This window comes from Phacochoerus africanus, chromosome 1, assembly GCF_016906955.1.
Source record: "Phacochoerus africanus isolate WHEZ1 chromosome 1, ROS_Pafr_v1, whole genome shotgun sequence".
Classification (NCBI taxonomy): domain Eukaryota; kingdom Metazoa; phylum Chordata; class Mammalia; order Artiodactyla; family Suidae; genus Phacochoerus; species Phacochoerus africanus.
This window is the reverse complement of record NC_062544.1, coordinates 252,621,813-252,642,185: the sequence shown is the minus strand read 5'-3', so window position 1 is coordinate 252,642,185 and position 20,373 is coordinate 252,621,813. Positions and strand designations below refer to the sequence as shown.

Sequence of the window (20,373 nt, the reverse complement as noted above, 5' to 3'; positions counted from 1 at the left end):
TTTTTATTTTTGTAATAGTTATTTCACCAATACAATTTTTTTTCTACTGTACAGAATGGTGACCCAGTTACACATACATGTACGCATTCTATTTTCACACATTATCATTCTCCATCACAAGTGACTAGACATAACTCTCCCAGACTTCAGGCAAAATTACAAAGCCACAGTCATCAAGACAGTGTGGTACTGGTACCAAAACAGACATACAGACCAATGGAACAGAATAGAGAATACAGAAATATACCCAGACACCTATGGTCAATTAATCTTTGACATAGGCGGCAAGAACATAAAATGGGAAAAAAAAAACAGTCTTTTCAGCAAGCATTCCTGGGAAATCTGGACAGCTGCATGCAAATCAATGAAACTAGAACACATCCTCACACCATGCACAAAAATAAACTCAAAATGGTTGAAAGACTTAAATATAAGACAAGACACCAACAAACTCCTGGAAGAGAACATAGGCAGAATATTCTCTGACATCAACCTGATGAATATTTTCTCAGGTCAGTCTCCCACAGCAACAGAAATAAGAGCAAAAATAAACCAATGCGACCTAATCAAACTGACAAGATCTTGCACAGCAAAGGAAACCAAAAAAAAAAAAACCAAAAAGACAACTTATAGAATGGGAGAAAATTTATTTCAAATGATGCAACTGACAAGGGCTTACTTGCGAGAATATACAAGGAACTTATACAACTGAACATCAAAAAAGCCAACAACCCAATGGAAAAATGGGCAAAAGACCTGAATAGACATTTCTCCAAGAAAGATGTACAGATGGCCAACAAGCACATGAAAAAATGCTCAACATCCCTGATTATTAGAGAAATGCAAATCAAAACTACCATGAGATACCACCTCACACCAGTCAGAATGGCCATCATTAATAAGTCCACAAATAACAACCACTGGAGGGGTGTGGAGAAAAGGGAACCCTCTTGCACCATTGGTGGGAATGTAAGCTGGTGCAACCACTATGGAGAGCAGTATGGGGTGGTTGGGGAGCTGAGGGTTAGTAGATGCAAACTATTGCCTTTGGAATGGATTAACAATGAGATCCTACTCTGTAGCACTGGGAACTATGTCTAGTAATGTATGTTTACATGCTACATAGGTATCTTTAATGGGTTCACTGTCCCATTCAGAGACATGATATTCTTATTGCATAATCCACCTGTGAAAATTATTTAATACTTCAGTAGGTATTTAATGTTTTTAAATGATACTCCAACTTTGCAAGACCTACTTGTCCATCTGTAGATTTATTCCTTTGTGCACATGTGCATTATTCATATGTGGGCCATAATGTGTGCACAAATATTCAAGTTAATTAGAATGCTCAGAATCTTTCAAATTTGAAGGAGACACCGAGAAATCATCAATTACAGTCAAATGAGATTGAGAAAATCTGGTGTTAGTTAGTTCAAACTGTTTCTCTAGTTATTACCACATATATTGCCCTAATTAAGTTAACCTGCAACTGCTGATACCATCATCACATTAGGGTGACTGGGAAGCTTTGTACTGATCACTCAGAAATTCTAATTTGATTATTCTCAGGAAGAGCCCAAGGCTGATTAGTGATTGATTTTAATGTGTACTCCAGGTTAAGGCTGTTGGTGTAGATGAATGATATACTAGTTCAGCCTCCAAGCCCAATTCCTACCTTCCTCAAAGATCTTATGGTAGGCAGAACTTGTAAAATGTCTCCCAGAAATGCCAAACCCTAATCTCTAGAAACTGATAATATAAGGAAATATTACTATGGTGGTTATATTATGTCCTATGGCACAGATGACCTTAAGAAAATTAGAGTATTTAGTAGGCTTGAGCTAATTGTGTGAGCTCTTAAAAGCAGAGAACTATCTCTACCTGTTAGCAGAAGGTAACGTCAAAGAGATTCATGACACAATGACTTAACGTACTGCCATTGGCTTGGAAGATGGAATATGCTCCATGAAAAAGAACTGAGACTGAGAACTTTTAGAAGCTAAGAGGCCCCTGACTAAGAGCCAGTAAGAAAATGGGGACTTCAGTTAACCCCAAGGATCAGGATCCTACCAACTTGACTGAATTTGGAAGCAAGTTTTTCTCTGGACACTTTGAATAAGAACCAAGCCTGGTTGAGACACTGATTTTGGTTTTAAGAGATTCTAAGCAGAAAACCCCCAAGTCTGCTGGGACTTCTGACCTACAAAAAGTGAGTTAATAAATACATATTATTTTAAGTTAGTAAGTTAGTGGTAATTTTTTGCTCAGAAATGGAAAACTAATATAGATCTCAAAAATTCTTTAAACCAGATCCCCAGGCCTCCTATGTTTGTTTTCATAAATTAATACACAAAACTTAAAGTTCCTATACCATATCTCTCCAACTGTCTGTCCCATAGCTCAATTATGACTTCTGTTCACCCACTGCCTTCCAAATTCTCAGCTTATAAGAATTTAAACAGCATTTCCAGTGATTTTATTACCCTCACATGAATGAATTCCTGTTCCTTCTCTGGTCACTGAAAAATTGTCTTGCATAAACCCACCATTTCCTTTTCAGCCCCCCAGTTAATATTCCTTATTATTACTTTTAGCCCAATTCTTCACCACCTACTAGGAAAACCAGCCAACCAAGAGCACCAAAGTAAAATACATATAAATCTTTGTGTCCCTGTTGCCAAAACTCGGCCTCTGTCCATTGGTGCCAAATAGAAATGCAGAGACAGAGTTTGGTGTAAAGGAGGAAAAATAAAAACTTTTACTGCTTTGCTAGGCAAAGGAAGCCACAGCAGGCTAATGCCTTAAAGACTGTGCCCACCTTTTGAGAATAATTTCAAGGAGTTTTATAGACCAAAAAAAAAAAAAAAATGGGGTTTCAGATAAGAATCAAGGTTGGGGAAAATATGCATTCTTTTTTTTTTTTTCTTGTTTCTTGTCTGTTTTTTAGGGCCACATTCGCGGCATATGGAGGTTCGCAGGCTAGGAGTCCATTTGGAGCTATAGCTGCTCGCCTATGCCAGAGCCAAAACAACGCAGGATCTGTACTCTGTCTGCAATCTTCACCACAGCTCAAGCCAATGCCAGATTTTTAACTCACTGAGGGAGGCCAGGGATCAAACCCACATCCTCATGGATTCTAGTTGGGTTCATTAACCACTGAGGCATCCTTCTTTCTTTGTGGGATCTTAATTAGCTTGTGTCAGGAGATCTCAGTGTGATCCTGGTGGTGGTCTTTTCTGTTATAGGATCTTCACTTTACCTAGAATAACAATGCTTGCAAAAAGGGCATATTAATTAGAAATTAGAACAAATTAGGAAAGCTCTTAAAAAATATCAGATGCTTAGCATAATCTTTAAAGGCAGTTGTGCTCAGGGTGCCTAGTATTTAGCTCACAAGTGATTGTGTTTAGGGTATAATCAAGTGAGGGAGAAACACAAGAAAGGGCTCCAAGCTATTCAATTTTAAACTATTCATTTCTAAGCTGTCCCTTTCTAAAAGAAGCATAAGGAATATAACTTTTCTCTTAGATAAATTGCCTATATCATTGTATGTATCCCTTGAGAGGGAACCAGGACACTGCCCCAAGGCTACACTATTGTTTCTTAACTGTTCCTCTTTTGTCTTTGCATCCCCTCACTTCCTAGATCAGATCAGCAACTGTCTGAACCTGACCTTTGTAATTTAGGGAGGGCCAAAAAGGTGAATGAGGCCCATTTCCTAAAAACAAGAAATTGGGGACACTGAAAGGCTTTTGTGCCAAGGAGCCCCATAAGGCCTAGCTTGGTTTAGATCCCTGCCATTGTTTAAACTCTCTCCTCACCAATCTTTCCCTCATTCCTAGTAGTTGACATCTGTTAAATTCTGAGAAGCTCTCTTTCACAAAAGAAATTGGTCTATTGTTTTCATGGCTTTCACACACTCTTATAAATAACTTTTCTTCTGCTCTCTTAGCCCCACTCTTTCTTAACCTCCTGATTCACAGACTATTTTTGATGCTTAAAAAAATGCCTTCTCAGCAATAGAAACTTTTTAGGGGGGTCTTTTTGCCATTTCTGGGGCCACTCCTGCAGCATATGGAGGTTCCTAGGCTAGGGGTCTAAACAGAGCTGTAGCAGCCGACCTATGCCAGAGCCACAGCAACGTGGATCCAAGCCATGTCTGCAACCTACACCACAGCTCACGCAACACCAGATCCTTAACCCACTGAGCAAGGCCAGAGATTGAACCCACAACCTCATGGTTCTTAGTCTGATTCGTTCACCACTGAGCCACGAAGGGAACTCCAGCAATAGAAACTTTTGATTCACCTGATTCTAATCTCTAAAATTACAAATTCAAATTATCTAGGAAAAACATGTTTAACTTCCTTAATCATGAGGAAAATTATATTTTTTTCTTCTCATTAGGACACCCAGTTCACAGATCCTTCTTCTTTCTGTCAGATTTTTATTTCTTTTCCTACCCAGCATAAGAAATTTTTTACTTCTTTTCTTATCCAGCATAGCACATTCATCCATTAGCAACCTCAATTACCTTACATTGCATGGTAAAAAACAGTGAAAGAATCTGTAAGGTTTTTTTTGTGCTTTTTTTAGACAGTCATAATAAAGTTCATGTTGCAGACATGATAAATGCAGGACCAAGAACAATAAAAAAGCCTACAATGGAGTTTGCTACTTTATTTCTAAAGATGCATACTCCAAAATTCTATGTTCAAATTCAGTGCCCTAATTGCTAAAACAATGCCTTTAAAAATTTCCCATTATTTATAAATGCCTGATTTTCTTCCACTGAATCTTCTCCATGCAGACGATTTATGGTGGTAAAATCTTCTATGATCTCCCATATCTACAGTTATCTTCTGGTATAATGAAGAAGGTGTTCCTCCAAATACTTTAGGTAATTGCTTTAAAATGTTCAGTAGATTACAGTTCTTATTGCCATCTCAAGAATTGAAAATTCAACTACTTTTCCTCGTACATTCAATACCTCCCCCCCCCCCACATTACAGTATCTCCTATCTTAAGGGAAAATAGTAAACACAATATTGACCACAATCATCCTCCTGTTACCTAATCTATCAGTCTACTTCCCATTATAGATGGATTTCTTTTTTCAAAATCAACTTTTCTGATACCCCCTCATTTGTTTTCAACTTTATACTCCCAGTCTTAGTAAGATTCCTAATAACTAGATTCCCAATTCCCACTACCTCTGTCTTTACATTTAATGGATATTTTATGTTTTCTGTTTGTTTTGGCCATGCCTATGGCATGTGGAGGTTCCTGGGTCTGGGATTGAACTCACACCACAGCAGTGATAATACTGGATCCTGAACCCACTATGCCACAAGAGAAGTCCAATTTTACGTTTTATCTTGTTCTTAGGAATATTTATGCTAAAAAAAAATCTCTCTTCTGTTGGAATCTCTGAGGAAACTTTGTTTTTTCTCCTACCACTTTGGTCACTGTTATTTTTTGCTATCACATCTTCATTTACACAAGAATTAATGTTGGGGTTCTTTTGCCTTGAACTTTGTTCTATCTCAATTTTCTTAGGTGGGTTTTATAAATGCATTTATCTAAAATGGCCCCCAAATTTCTAGCTCTGGTATCTTCTCTGAGTCCTAAACATGTATTAACCCCAAAATCAATTTTGGGAAAATAAACCCAGTTACCTCCACCCCTTAAAATATCTTTCCTTTAGAGTTTGTTATTCCAGTGAATGATGAATTCCTAAACAGTCCAAGGGGCCAGAGACCTAGGAATCACAGTTTAACTTTCCTACCCATTAAACTTTATATTTAACCTATCATTTAGACTGATGATTTTCGTTCTAATCATCTCATATTTACACACCTAATTCCATATATTTTTCCTAGCCTAATTTTATCTGCTATTTACTCCCTTCTAATTGAGTCATCCCTGGTTTAATAAAACATTTATTGACCTAGAAATTAAGTTTTGTCCTAGGCCAATATGTTGCTAATAGAATAAATAAATAAAATACACTTTTCTCCTTTGGAGATTCATTGTTTTCACTTAGTGGCCGATTTTGCTCTGAATTTTTTTATATTTTAGATTAACTTTCTGGACAGATTAAATTTAAAGCTATTCAAGTTTTAAATTGATATTAACTTATTAAAACAACTTTAGAATCTAGTATTCTTTAAGTATTTAAATTCAGCTTATAAATAATTCTATTATATTTATGAATCTAGTAAAGGAAATTACATTTTGTTTTATTCATGTTTGTTTACCTCAAGTTAAGCAGATTAAATCCTTTATATAATCATGTTCTCTTTATAACTTAAATTTCCTCATATGCAAACTTTAAATTTTATTCAATTTTCTTTCAAATAGTTCAATTTTGTAAACATGTTAAACATGTTTTTCCTAGAGAATTTGAATTCGTAATTTTAGAGATTAGAATCAGGTGAATCAAAAGTTTCTTTTTTTTCTTTTTAGGGCCTCACCTGGAGCATATGGAAGTTCCCAGGCCAGGGGTCAAATCAGAGCTGCAGGTGCCAGGATACACCACAGCCACAGCAATGCCAGATCTGAACTACATCTGTGACGTACACAGAAGATTGTAACAATGCCAGATTCTTAACCCATTGAGCAAGGCCAGGGATCAAACCTGCATACCATGGATACTAGTTGTGTTCATAACCCACTATGCCACAATGGGAACTTGTCCAATATTCTTCAAAGACTAAGTAAAAATAATTTTCATATACATCCCCAATTCAAATCTTAAAATATCACAAAATTCTACATGTTGCATTAAAATCTGAAAACTAATGTATCAGATTCTCCAAATTTACTAAGTTATTAACATGTTATATAACAAATTTAAACAGATTTCTCAATACAAAATCATTGACATCATGGGCATGATTTATTTTGTTATCCTATTTAATATTTCTTGATATTAAATATATTTAGGAAAAGAGCTTAATCATTTCAAGGGAGTAGAGATTGTCATTCTAAGCAAAGGTGTTTTTTAATTAGCTAACTGACCAAAAGCTGAGGTGCACATGTTGGACCTCAAAAATACATGTTTTTTTCAGTTATTCTAACTTTTTCTGGATGGGCATGGGTATTTCAAGAAAATATCTTCAAAAAGGATTGGTTTCAAAATCTACTTTCTGAATTAAGTTTGTATCATAAACTCTTTCTTCTGATTCAGTTATCCAAATCCTCACTCCCAAATCATGGTTAATCCCTTTACTGAACTCTTAACAATCAGGTTTTTTTAATGTGAATATTAATGAGGGTATTACTTTTAAAACTGAATCACCCAGTTTCAACAGTAGCTATACTTCTATTTTTATTTATTCCCCAATGCCATTTTCCCAGTTTTATCTATATTATTTTGTTGACTTCTTTAAAAAAATATTTTAAAGCAGAATACTTCCTGATTGAATTGGATGATGTTCTTATTTCTCTTCCTCTCTCTTTTTGGCTAGGACTCTTATCTTAAAGACATTTAAATGATATTCAAATATATTCTAAATTACCCTTGGGTATTGTTTTGTTCTAGGGTTAAAATCATCAAAGTCATGAAAATTATTCCAACCCACTAAGTTTAGTTTAGGCTCCGATTCTCCAGTTATCATGTATGTCCCCTTAAGTGCTCAACTTTATTTTGTTTTACTGCTGATTTGAATTTCAACTTGACACATTCTTTGTGGTTAGATAAGGTTTGAAGACCATGAAAGCAGTGGCAATTCAAACAGTAGTAAAACTATTTCTGTTCTTTTGTGGTGATGATGGAAAAAAAAAAGCTAAAATCTAATCCTAAACTGACTCTTAAGAAGATTTCAGATAGTAGCTGAAAAATCTCCCGGCTGCATCTACTCTTTCTAGGTACTGGGGACGACTGTGACTACATAGCACAGACCTCCTCAAGACAAGCACTGATAGGATTTTTATCAGCAAATGTTAGAAGTTTATATAAAGGGAATAAAAATGTGTACTCTTTTGTCTCTTTCATTAACAGAATTACTTTGAAATTCTTCCACATTGAAGTGTGTATCAGTAATACATGACTTTTAATTTATGAGTAGTAATAAGTTCTATGGGGTCACATTTCCTTTATTCATTTACTTGATGAAAGGCATATGTATTATTTCCAGATTTTATGAACAAGTTGCTATGAACATTCGTGTTCAAGATTTAGTATGGACATATGCCTTGGTCTTTGATGGCAATACCTAGGGGTGGATTCCTAGATCATATGATAGGTAAGTGTATAACTTTTAAAATACTATCAAACAATTTTTCAAAGTGGTAGAATTATTTTACATTCCTACTACTCTGCATAAGAATTCCAATTCCTTCACATTATGTCTTGCAGAATATATTCTTTTCTTAAATTTTGGCCATTCTAACAGGTCTGTAGCAGTATCACATTATAAATTAATTTTTCATTTCCCTAATGATATTGGGCTTCTTTCCAAATACTTATTTCCATCTGTCAATCTTCTGTAGTAATTTAACTGGTCAGATATTTTGGCCATATTTTATTAGATTATTTGCTTTTTATTACTAGGTTTGGAGTATACTTTAATGTTTTGAATAGTAGACCTTCATATACATTTTTTGCAAATGCTTTCTCTCAGTGTGTGGTTTTTTTTTTATGTAGTCTAATGAATGTCTTTCAAAGAGCAGATGTTTTTGATTTGATGAGGTCCAATTTAATAATTTGTTATTTTATGAATAATGCTTTTGGTGTCATAATGTTAAAAAAAATCTGTGTAAATCATAGTCACAAAGATGCCCTCACATGTTAACTTAAAGAAATTATAGAATTTTGTTTTATATTTAGGTCTATGATATGTTGAGATTTTGTATATACTGTGAAGTACAGATACAAGTTTGCTTTTTTGCATATGATTATCCAATTTTATCAGTACAATTTGTTGAATGTTGACATTTCTTCTCTAAATTGCCTTCTCTAAATTGTACTTCTCTCAGAAATCGGTATCATATATGTGTGGGACTATTTGTGGACATTCAATTCTGTTTCATTGTATTATTTGCTTGCCTTTATATTAAACTCTACTGACTGTTATAGTTCTAAATTTGTGCCTCTCTTTCAAAGTTGTTTTAGCTATGCTAGGTCACTTGAATTTCCTTATTCATTTTAGAATAACTCTCAATTTCTTTTAAAAATGCCTCCTTGAATTTTAAGTAGAATTGCATTAAATCTTATTGCCAACTTGAGAGGTTTAAGTACTATAAAAATATTGAGTGTTATGACTGATGAGCATACATCTCCTTTTATTTAGCTCTGCTTTAATTTCTCTAAGCAATGTTTTTTAGTTTACAGTGTAGAAGTTTTCACATCTTTTGTAATATTTTTCTTAATTACATTTTAAAGCTATGTAAATAGTATTTATTTTAAATTTATTTTCCAATTTCTTGTCTCTAGTGTAAAGAAATACAACCGATTTTTGCATACTGATCTTGTACCCAGAAACCATACTAAAGACACATACTCTCTTAGCTTTTTTGTAGATTTCAGCAGATTTTCTACCAAGATAATGATGTCATTTGTGAATCAGGGCAGTTTTACTTTTTCCTTTTCAATCTGGATGCTTTATTTTATTTTTTTTTCCCACTCTCACTGCCCTTTCTAGAGCCTCTAGTATAATGGTAAATAGAACTAAGGAGAACTTTTCTTCATATGCTTATCCAATGGTATCAGCACAATTTGTTGCCTTCTCATGTTAGTCATGTTCCTGATCTATGGAAAAAAATAATCAATTTTTCATGGTTATCAGATCACGTGATACTCTCTGTTGGTATGCATAGGTCATAAAGTACTTCCTTCTATTTTAGTTTACTGAGAAGTTTTATGATAAGTAGAAATTGAATTCTGTCATTTTTGTGTCTACTGAGATGATAATATAATGCTTTTTTATTGTAAACATGGAGTAATGGACTGAAATTTTTCCTTTCAAAATTCATAAATAGGGTCTTAATTCTCAGTATAGTTGAAAGTGGCTGTATTCAGCAACGGAGCATTTTAGAGAGGTGATTAATTTAAAATGAGGCTGGAGTTCCTATTGTGGCTCAGGGGAAACGAACCTGACTAGCATCCATTAGGACGCAGGTTTGATCCCTGGCCTCACTCAGTAGGTTAATGATCTGGTGTTGCCATGAGCTCAGGTGTAGGTTGTAGATGTGGCTCCAACCTGGAGTTTCTATGGCTGTGGTGTAGGCCAGTGGCTACAGTTCTGATTCAGCCCCTAGCCTGGGATCCTCCATGTGCCATAGGTGCAGCTCAAAAGACAAAAAACATTGTAGATGAGGTTATTAGGATAGGTCCTCATCCATCCAATTTGATTAGTGTCCTTATAAGAGGAGAATAGAACCATGAGAAAACCCTAGAGAACACACGCAGAGAGGAAAAAAACGTGAAAACACTGTGCAAAGACAGCTGAAAGCCAGAGACCACAGAGGACACCAAATCAGCTGAAACATTGGTCTTCAATGTCCATTCAGAACTGAAGGAGGAAACAAATTTATATATCTACACAACCCAGCCTATAGTATTTTGATATGGCAGCCCTAGCAAACTAATATAGATAGTGAATTGCATGATTAACTTTTAAGGTTTTATGTTTTTAGAGCAGTTTAAACTTACAGCAAAATGGAGAGGGCAGTCCAGATATTTCCCACACACCTTTGCCACACAAAGGCAAAGCCTCACCCATTGTCTTCAGTCACCAAAATGATACTATTTTAAAAGCCAAAGTTGTACCTATAGTGACACATCATAATTACCCAGAGTCCAGAGTTTCCCTAAGAGTTCACTCAATGTTCTATATTCTATAGTTTTTGACAAATGTATAAAGACATATATTCATCATCATAATAAGTATTTTCACTGCCCTAAAAAATGCTATATTTTGCCTATTCATCATTCCCATACTCCAAGCCCTGTCAACCACTGATCTTTTTACTATCTTCCTAGTTTTACCTTTTTCAGAATGTCATATAGTTGGATTCGTACATGAATACTGGCTTCTTTCGCTTAGCAATATGCATGTAACATTTCTACATTTCTTTTCATGGTTTGAAACCTCATTTATGTTTACTGCTGAATGATATTCTCTTGTCTGGATATACTACAGTTAATTTATCCATTTACCTACAGAAGGACATCTTGTTTGCTTCTAAGATTTGGCAATTATTAATAGAGTTATTGCAAACACCCATGTGGAAATTTTTGTTTGGACATATTTTCAGCTCCATTATGTAAATGTTACAGAGTGTGATTGCTGGATTGTATGAGAAGAATGTATTTATTTAAAAAAAAAAAACTGCCAAACTCTCTTTCATAGTGACTGTACCCTTTAGCATTCCCACCACCAATGAATAAAAGTTTCTATTGTATCACATCCTTGTCAGGATTTGGTTTTGTCAGTATTTTGGATTTTGTCATTTTAAATAGAAAATAGTGGCATTTCATTTCGGCTTGAATTCCCTGATGGTATATATTGTGATATACCTTTTCATGTGTTTGTTTTCCATACGTACATCCTCTTGAATTAGGTTTCTGTTAAGGACTTCAGTTCTTTTTTAATGGAATTATTTTTTAATTAAGAGTTTGTGTGTGTTTGTATTTTTTTTAAATTTTTTATTGTTATTTCCCCAATACATTTTTTTTTCTGTTGTACAGCAATAGTTTGCATCTATTAACCCCAAGCTCCCAATCCATCCCACTCCCCCCACCCTTGGCAACCACAAGTCTATGATCCATGTCCATGATTTATCAGATAAGTCTTTTGCAAATACAGCCTCTCAGTTTTTGCTTGTCTTCTTATTCTTTTGACATTCAGAGAGCAGAATTTTTAATTTTAATTAATAAATTCTAGTTTATCAACTCTCATTCATAGGTTGTGTCTTTAGTATTTTATTTAGAAATATATCATCATAACCAAGGTCATCTAGTTGTGTTTTCTATAGTATATTTTAATAGTTTTAAAGTTGTGTATTTTACCTTCAAGTCTCTAACCCACTTTGTGTTAATTTTTGTGAAGGATGTAAAGTCTGTGTCTAGATTTTTTTTTTTTTTGCATGTGGATTTCCAATTGTTCCAGTACCATTTGTTTAAGAGGATATATTTGTCCCATTGTGTTGCTTTTGCGTCTTTCTCAAAGATAAGATGTCTGTATTTCTGGGGTCTTTTAATAGAATCTCTATTTTCCATTTTTCAATTTGTTAATACTACACTGTCTTGATTACTGTAGCTTTATAGGAAGTTTTGATGTCTTGTTTTTCTTCACTATTTTGTTGTCCATCATGGTCTTCTGCCTCTTCTTATAAATTTTAGATATTTTGCTGGGATTTTGATCGTGATTGCATTGAATGTAGAGATCAACTCAGGAAGAATTAACATTTTTACAATACTGAGTCTTGCTATCAATGAACATGGGATCTCTATAATTCTGTTTCATTCATCAGAGTTATATAGTATTCCTCATATAGGTTCTTTTCCATAGTTCATTAGGTATATACCTAACTTTTTTATTTGGGAGCATGCTCATGTAAATAACATTGGTTTTAATTTCAAATTCAACTGGTTCATTGCTTGTATATAAGAGTGCAATTGACATAAGTATAATTTTCTATTCTGCAACATTGCTGTATTCACTTACTAGCTTCAGGAGATTTTTTTGTCGATTCTTTCAAATTTTGTACATAGATGGTAATGTCATCTGCAGAAAAGAGATGTTGTGTGTCTTCCTTTACAAACTGTTTACCTTTTATTTCTCACTGTTGCCTTATTGCATTAGTAAGGGCTTCCAGTATGGTGTAATATCCTTTATCCTACTTTTTTTACATTGATTTTGCTCTTCTTAATTAAATTCTTAAATTAAAATTCATTGATTAGAAATTTTTATTATTTTCATAGTTATTTCATGTTATACATATTTGCCATATATTGTTATAAGTGTATCTCCTAAATTGTGGTAGCTTTAATTTCATTTTTTTAATTTTCTTCTTTGACTCATGAGTAATTTTGAATTTTATTATATAGTCTTTAAATATATATTATATAGTTTTTATTATATAGTTTTTGAGATATAGTATGTCTATTATTGATGTCTAATTTAATATTACTGTAGGCAAATAACATTCTTTATGAGTTGAATACTTTTAATTTAATGCAACTTCTTTTCAGTAAAAAATGTTGTATTAAAAGTATATGTATTATTTAAAAGTATATGTGAAAGTAATGTATTATGGTATTGTTTAGTGTAGTGTTCTCAAAGTCAATTGATATCAAACTGAGAGTGTTGTTCAAATTTCTATACTTTTATAACCTTACTGATTTATATTCCATTTCTTTAGTTAATTAAGAGAGGACTACTGAAATAGCCAGCTATATTGTAGATTTGTCTATTTCTCCTTGACATTTTACAGTTTTGCTTTATGTATTTTGATGCTGTTATTTGGTGAATAAGTATTTAGTATTTTTTCTACTAAATGAATTGATCCCTTTGTCATTATGAAATGACTTTCATTATCCCTGGTAATACTCTTGTCTCAGAAACCTACTCTTTCCATTGTTAATATAGTAATTCTGTTTCTTCTAATCAGTATATTTTTCCCATCCTTTCATTTTTAATTTATTTTTATCTTCCATTGGGTAGGAGATAGTTATTTCTTGCTTTCTAAAGAATCAAATCTGGCATTCTCTGCCATTTAATTGGGGGTTTAGACTATCACATTAATTGTGATTATTCAGATGATTAGACTTTATTGTATCATTCTTTGTTTTCTATCAGGTCTCTTGTTTTATTTCTATTTTCTACCTAGTTTAGCATTAATTAAACTCATAACAACTTATTTACTCATTAGCTATTTGCATTTTTATTTTAATCATTGTGTTATGGTTTCTAGTATACACTATACAGCATTAACTTAGTCTACATTTACATTATACTAGCTCACTCCATGTGATACATAAAAACAATAATGTATTTGCAATAGCATACTATAATATCTATCTCTTGACTTTTTAGCTATTACTATCATCCATTTAATGTTTATTATAGGCTCATAGAACATTACAATCATGTGCACTTAAACTGTCAATTATATTTAATGAGATTTAAATTTTTATAATCCATAGATTTATTATCTGTGTAATTTCTATTGCCGATGCTATACTTTTATTGATCCAGATAACTTTTCTTCAGCTAAAGGACTTTAGTGTTATGGTGTAAGTTGCATTACATATAAATATTTTTTTCAGTCTGCTTTTCTCTTGCTTACATTTGTTGTTCCAATGATTAATCGGTCATTCCTATATTTATTCCTTGATGCATAACATCTACTTTCTGTCTCTTTTACTAGTTTTAAGCAATTTGATTAAATGCTACTTTTAGTTTTCTTCTTGATTATTATAATTTAAGTTCATTAAGATTTTGGGGGAAATGACCAAATTTTTTTCTAAAACTTTTTTTAACTTTCACCTCCCTTTTCCCTCAAAGATTCCAATTATACATATATCAGACCACTTTAATAGTCCAGCTAGTTGGTGTTTTGTTCATAGATTTTGAGTCTCTTATGTCTCTGTGTTGCAATTGTAAAACTATTTTTATGCCTTCAAGTTTATTAGTTTGTTTTCAATAATTCATTCTAATAAGTTTATTATCCCATCCAGAGTATTCCTTATCTTATAAGGATTAAATTATAAAGATAATAAACTGTATTTTGCATCTCATGAAATTTATTTTTTGTCTTTTATGTATTTTATGGCTCTCCTTAATGTTTAAACACATGGAATAAAGTTGGGGTTACTTGCAATATCTTTCTCTGAAAATTCTAGTATCTTTGTCAGTTTTGAATAGGTTCATCTGAGTGACTTATCTTTTCATTATGGGTTGTAGAAACTACCCTACACTTTGTGAGTGTCAACTCTTTATCTGTAATTATTCCTGTGAATATTTACTTGGTAGTTTATCCACACATTTATCAGTTAGTACTCAGATGGATATGTGAAGGTGATTTCTTTGCCAACCTCCAGAGTTCTGCATCTATGCAGCTCTATTTTTTCCCTGATACTTTGTTACTTCATTATTATGCACTGATTTGGTCTACTCACTTGAATAAAACTATATTCTGGTGATTTCAAGCCAGAGGATAAATATTTCCATGTTGTTCCATTTTGGTGTGAAGTAGAAGTCTTATTTCATATATTTTTTTTACTCCTCTTAACAGTTAAATTTAGTCATTTATAATCTTACTCCATGAACTTAAATAGCAAATCTTAAATAATTTAAAAAAGTATAAGTGCTTATATAAGAAGAAATTTAGGAGTACTCATAATGTAGGTATATACAGAACAATTTAAATAATGCTCATTTTGGATAGATATTCTGAACTGTACATTGAAGTGATTCAGTGATTCCTCTTGATACAGAGTTGTGTGTGTTTTTATTTAGGGAAAAATTATGAGGTATTCAAGTGTTTTCTTAATGTAATTTTATAGAACTAGCATAAGAAAAGATTTCATGAAGAAGAGCATCTAAAGTAGTAAAGTATAAGTAAAATGATAGCATGATATTTATTCCATGTGATATTTACTTGTTAAATAAAAATTTCACACTATACGTACCTTACATATTTTAAAAATATATTAATCGTGGAAATCATTTAAGTGTTATCAGCAGAGACATTTTCTATGAAATCTTTGACTCTTATTAGAGTAGAAGTGAAGGTAATCTTGTTCAATATCTCAATCAGTGTATTAATATTCCCTACTTTATCCCTTGCATGTGGCCAGCAAATTTTGCTTGGATACCTTCAATATCTATGATTTGTTATTTCACTAGGCAGGTCTTGCAATGCTGGAAAACTCCTTAAAATAAGCAGAAATATGTCTGTCTGTCTGTAACTGCTGCCTACTAGTCTTTAATCTGACACATGTAATTCCAGTAAAGTCTAAACCATTTCTACTAAACAAATATTCTAAGAATCAAAAATTATTAGTGAAATTAATGGTTAAAAATATATTTAAGGGGCAATTGAGGAAAACAGTGTAAACTGTATATGACATAACAGTATGTTTGTCAAATTTATAAGATATTTGTATTTCATTTATATTAGAAAATGTCTCTCCTTTTTGAAAGATGCATGGTAAAGTACTTTGTGGTAAGACATGATAAGTGCTACTTGCTTGATAATAATCATAAAATTAAGATAAAACTTGTTTCTTTATCAAAAAGCCTTTTACTTCTGTTGATGGACAGAAATTTATTTTACTTTCTCCTTTTAAGACTAATATAATTTTTTTTAAAAACAAAATATTAAACTAAAGTAGTCGTGTTTCAACAGTTCAGCTTTTGAAAGGTATATATTCCAATTTACTAAACATAGCAGTTATCAGAGATTATCACACGGAACAAATTTGAATTGTGCACCATATTAGCATGGAGACAAAGTGTTCTGCTTTGCATATATACAGCAATTAAAAGGAATGGGCAGATGGCATTTTTTAATGAATTTCCAGTCCATTTTCCACGTGTACCATTTCCATGCATTACAAAGTATTCTTGCTGTTGAGCCTTTGCTTTGCCCTAAAGGTAGATTTCCTGTGCTAAATATTATTCTTGAGTTTAAGTGCAAAGTAAATGTGCGTCCCCATTTGGACAAAAAATCAATCTGGAAAATGGTGCATAATAAAATAATTCTTTTAAAGAATGATTCCCTATAACCTTCTTTCACTAACTATTACCCATTTTCTAGTCTTTGTTTCCTCTGGTGAGTAAAATGAATCTTTACTACACTATGTTTTATCTATAAAGTCTTTTAATTCATTTCCCAATTGTTGCTTATTGCTTATGTTAAGGATATTGTTCAATTCTACTTTTTGTGTGATATTATTTGGTTGTCATAGTGGGAATAGTACTCACCAATAATCACCAAAGTTCTGATTAAAGTTAATTTATTCCTTTGTGTTATTTTGTGTATTTAATAGCTTTCAGTTTAGCAACAGAGATCTTCAAAAGAAATTAATTTGTTTAGTGAGGTACAAATAAAATTGTTCTATCTAGACATTGAATATTAAGGTGATCTTTTACTGTTTTTTAAGTTTAATTTTTCTCAAAATATTAAAAAATAATTGTCATTACTTCTTATTTCCATAATGAGTCTACTCATTCTGCTCATTTATTAGCATATATACTTATTTTTAATGTTTTTGCTCTTGTGAAGGGAAAATTTTTCTATAATAACTTCTGAGTTATTGCTGGCATAAATAAACCTAAAAATTTAATTCATACTTACTTTTAAAAAGCCACTTTCTTTGTTCTTATTTATTTTTAAATTTTATCTTTTCTAAATTATATATTTGAAAATAACATTAAAAATATTCTCTAATTTTCAGCAATTATATAAGTTTAGACAATCTTAAAATCGAATGATAAATCAATAATAAAATTGTACAATCAAAAAAGAAATGAACACAGGATAATTCTTAGAATAAAATTCTCATTTGTTCAATGATCAAAGAAGTGTGTATGTTAATTTTCATATACATCAATGTTGGATGTTCTGTGTGGAATAACAAAACAGATATTAACTTTTATATTTGGACATTTATATTGGCATGGCATTTCAAAAAAGCAGTTTGGCTATACAGATAAGTCACATTAAAAAGTTTATATTCTATGACAAAGTAATTCTTGGATTTATAGGGATCACTCCTATGAGGAGAAAATGAGAAATGAATAAATGTTTTATTTCTACCATTATTTATAATGGTGTTTATATTACCTTTGATGAAACCAATCATATATGATGGATTATTCACTCATTAAAATATTATTAGTTATATTTAATGAACTAATTATATGTTCATGCTTTACATGCTGCAATATAACATCAACCAACACAGATACATACAAGTTCGCATATTAAACTACTACTACACAGGAGAATTGTAAAGGTGCTTTGGCTACTACATAGTTAACATCCTTTAAAGATGTTTCAACACCAATATCTCAAACACTGGCCTTTCAATAAAGTAAATTATGAAATATTCTTTTAATGAGCTATGAGACTCTTCATGGAGACCTAATATGTACAACTAAATTTTACTACATATCTATTTTGCAGTTTCATTTTTTGAGATCTGTTTGCTTAATTTTGTACCAATAAAATCATTACATCAAGGAATATACCAGTTTCAAATTTTGTAAATAAAAGCTTTGTTTCTTTTTTTATTATCATTTATTTTAAAGGCATTAATAAAAGCTTAACATACTAAGAAAGTTACAATATACAAATGTGCTAAGCCTCAATTTTGACAGATTCACTTTCTGTACTGTATGTGACCTTGAGTTTCTTTTAATTACTCATATTTCCATTGTTCAGTTATTCAAACTGATTATTCCCTCAAAACATTTAACTGATTATTTAAGCAAGAGTCACATGCAACGAGGGCAAATGAAGATGACATGCACCCATCCAAGTGTTCATGGAGAAAATGGTGAAACTTTTGTTCACATCGACCAGGGCACATAAAAATACCATTCTCCTTGGGAAAGAACTGCACCTATTATATAACACTATATTATTTACTCCTTAATTGAAATGTGAGCACCTTCCTTCTTTTTGATTTTGTGTGAACCCCATAGAGTAACCAGTATGATAGCCATTCATGTACCAGGAGATTAACATACTTCCCAAAGCATCAGCATCATCCAGAGAATCTGGACATATAGGAGGTGGTGGGGGAATTATTGGTGGTCCAGAAGGAAATGGAGGCAGCCAGCATGACAGGAAGTGTGGCGCAGCGGCGATGGTGGTGGAGGTGGTGGTGGGCCATTGAATTTTAGACCTGGCTTTCTTGGTCCAAGACCTGCTCCTGGCATAGGGGGTGGTGGAGGGAGAAAAGTGTTCCATGGAGCAGCTTTTGACTTGATGTTATTTGGCTTATTTCCAGGAGACCTGGAGGAGCTCTCACTTTCATCCGTGGAAATTTGACTTTCATTTTCGTTCTCCTGAGCATTCTCTTCTATATTATTAGCTACTTCAGAAGTGGGGGAAAGTAAATCATACAGATTTTGCTCTTCTCTATGTCCATATCCAGTGTAAACCACAATACAGGTTTCTCTCTTAAACAGAATCAATGGTAGCTGGGTAAATGCAGCCATCTTCCGACCAAATGGCAGAACATCTGTCACCAACCTTCCACTGCTTCAAGGAAGCTGTGTTATTCTTTTTTTGGTTTTTATTCTTCTTAGGAGGTTTTCTTTTAGGTGTGGCTTTTGGTTTATCTGAAGCTTCGGAAATGTCACCATTCTTTAGAGCGTGCTTAAATGAAGCCACAGCTTTATCATAAGCTTTTATCAATGCTGTATCATCCCAAATGTCCGAATCATCACTCTGGCCTGTGCCCCTCCGGAACCCCACCGAGTCCTCTGCCTCAGGAATACCGCGGCCACCGTCACCGCTGCCGCGGCCACCGCCGCCCATGGCCATGTTGCACCTACTGCTCAAGCTTTGTTGTTTCTCTATTGGATAGGTGAGTGTCTTTTATTATAGTCATACAAAGGTATTAATTTCCTGCTTTGTATGGATTTACAATTTTAATGTGTGGTTCACAGTATTTGAAGATGACCCTTTTTATATTGTAAAATTTAGTCTATCTGGGCAGATTTTGTGTTTTTCCTTCCTATGTGTTTGTACATATATGTTTTTTTAATTAGGGAGTTCCTGTCGGGGCTCAGTGGTTCCTGTTGTGGCTCAGTGGTTAATGAATCTGACTAGAAACAATGAGGTTGCGGGTTCAATCCCTGGCTTCACTCAGTGGGTTAAGGATCCGGCATTGCCAGGAGCTGTGGTGTAGCTCGCAGATGCGGCTCAGATCTGGTGCTTCTGTGGCTCTGGCATGGGCCGGTGGCTACAGCTCTGATTGGACCCCTAGCTTAGGAACCTCCATATGCCATGAGTGCAGCCCTAGAAAAGAAAAAAGACAAAAAAAAATTACCAAATGGTATTTAAGACTGTCTTTCTAATGGAATTAAAATTCTTCTGATGAGATTTATATGAGATTTACCTTCTTCCCATGTAAGAAAATGTTTGTTCCATTATCTTTGTGGTAGTTAAATGGATTTGTAAATGTATGTCAAATTCTACATATTTTTGATAAGGTTATTATGCTTCACAATTCATATACATTGTAATTGAAGGGGAACCATAAGCATATGAGGAAAAAATATGTACCTATCAAAGCTGTTTGAAAGGATACAGTAGTAGGAAACAATGAAAAAGATAAAATAATAAACTCAACAAAAATAATGAAATAATGTTATTACAACATAAGAGGATCATGCTCTT

General features: G+C 33.1%; 1 pseudogene across 1 annotated transcript; it reads right to left on the bottom strand.

The window, feature by feature from the left end:
* Positions 1-18,615: 18,615 nt before the first annotated feature.
* On the bottom strand, positions 18,616-19,515 carry LOC125113477 (survival motor neuron protein-like; annotated as a pseudogene). Its single transcript, XR_007131468.1, has one exon. The product of XR_007131468.1 is annotated as a survival motor neuron protein-like (transcript).
* Between the last annotated feature and the right edge of the window lie 858 nt (positions 19,516-20,373).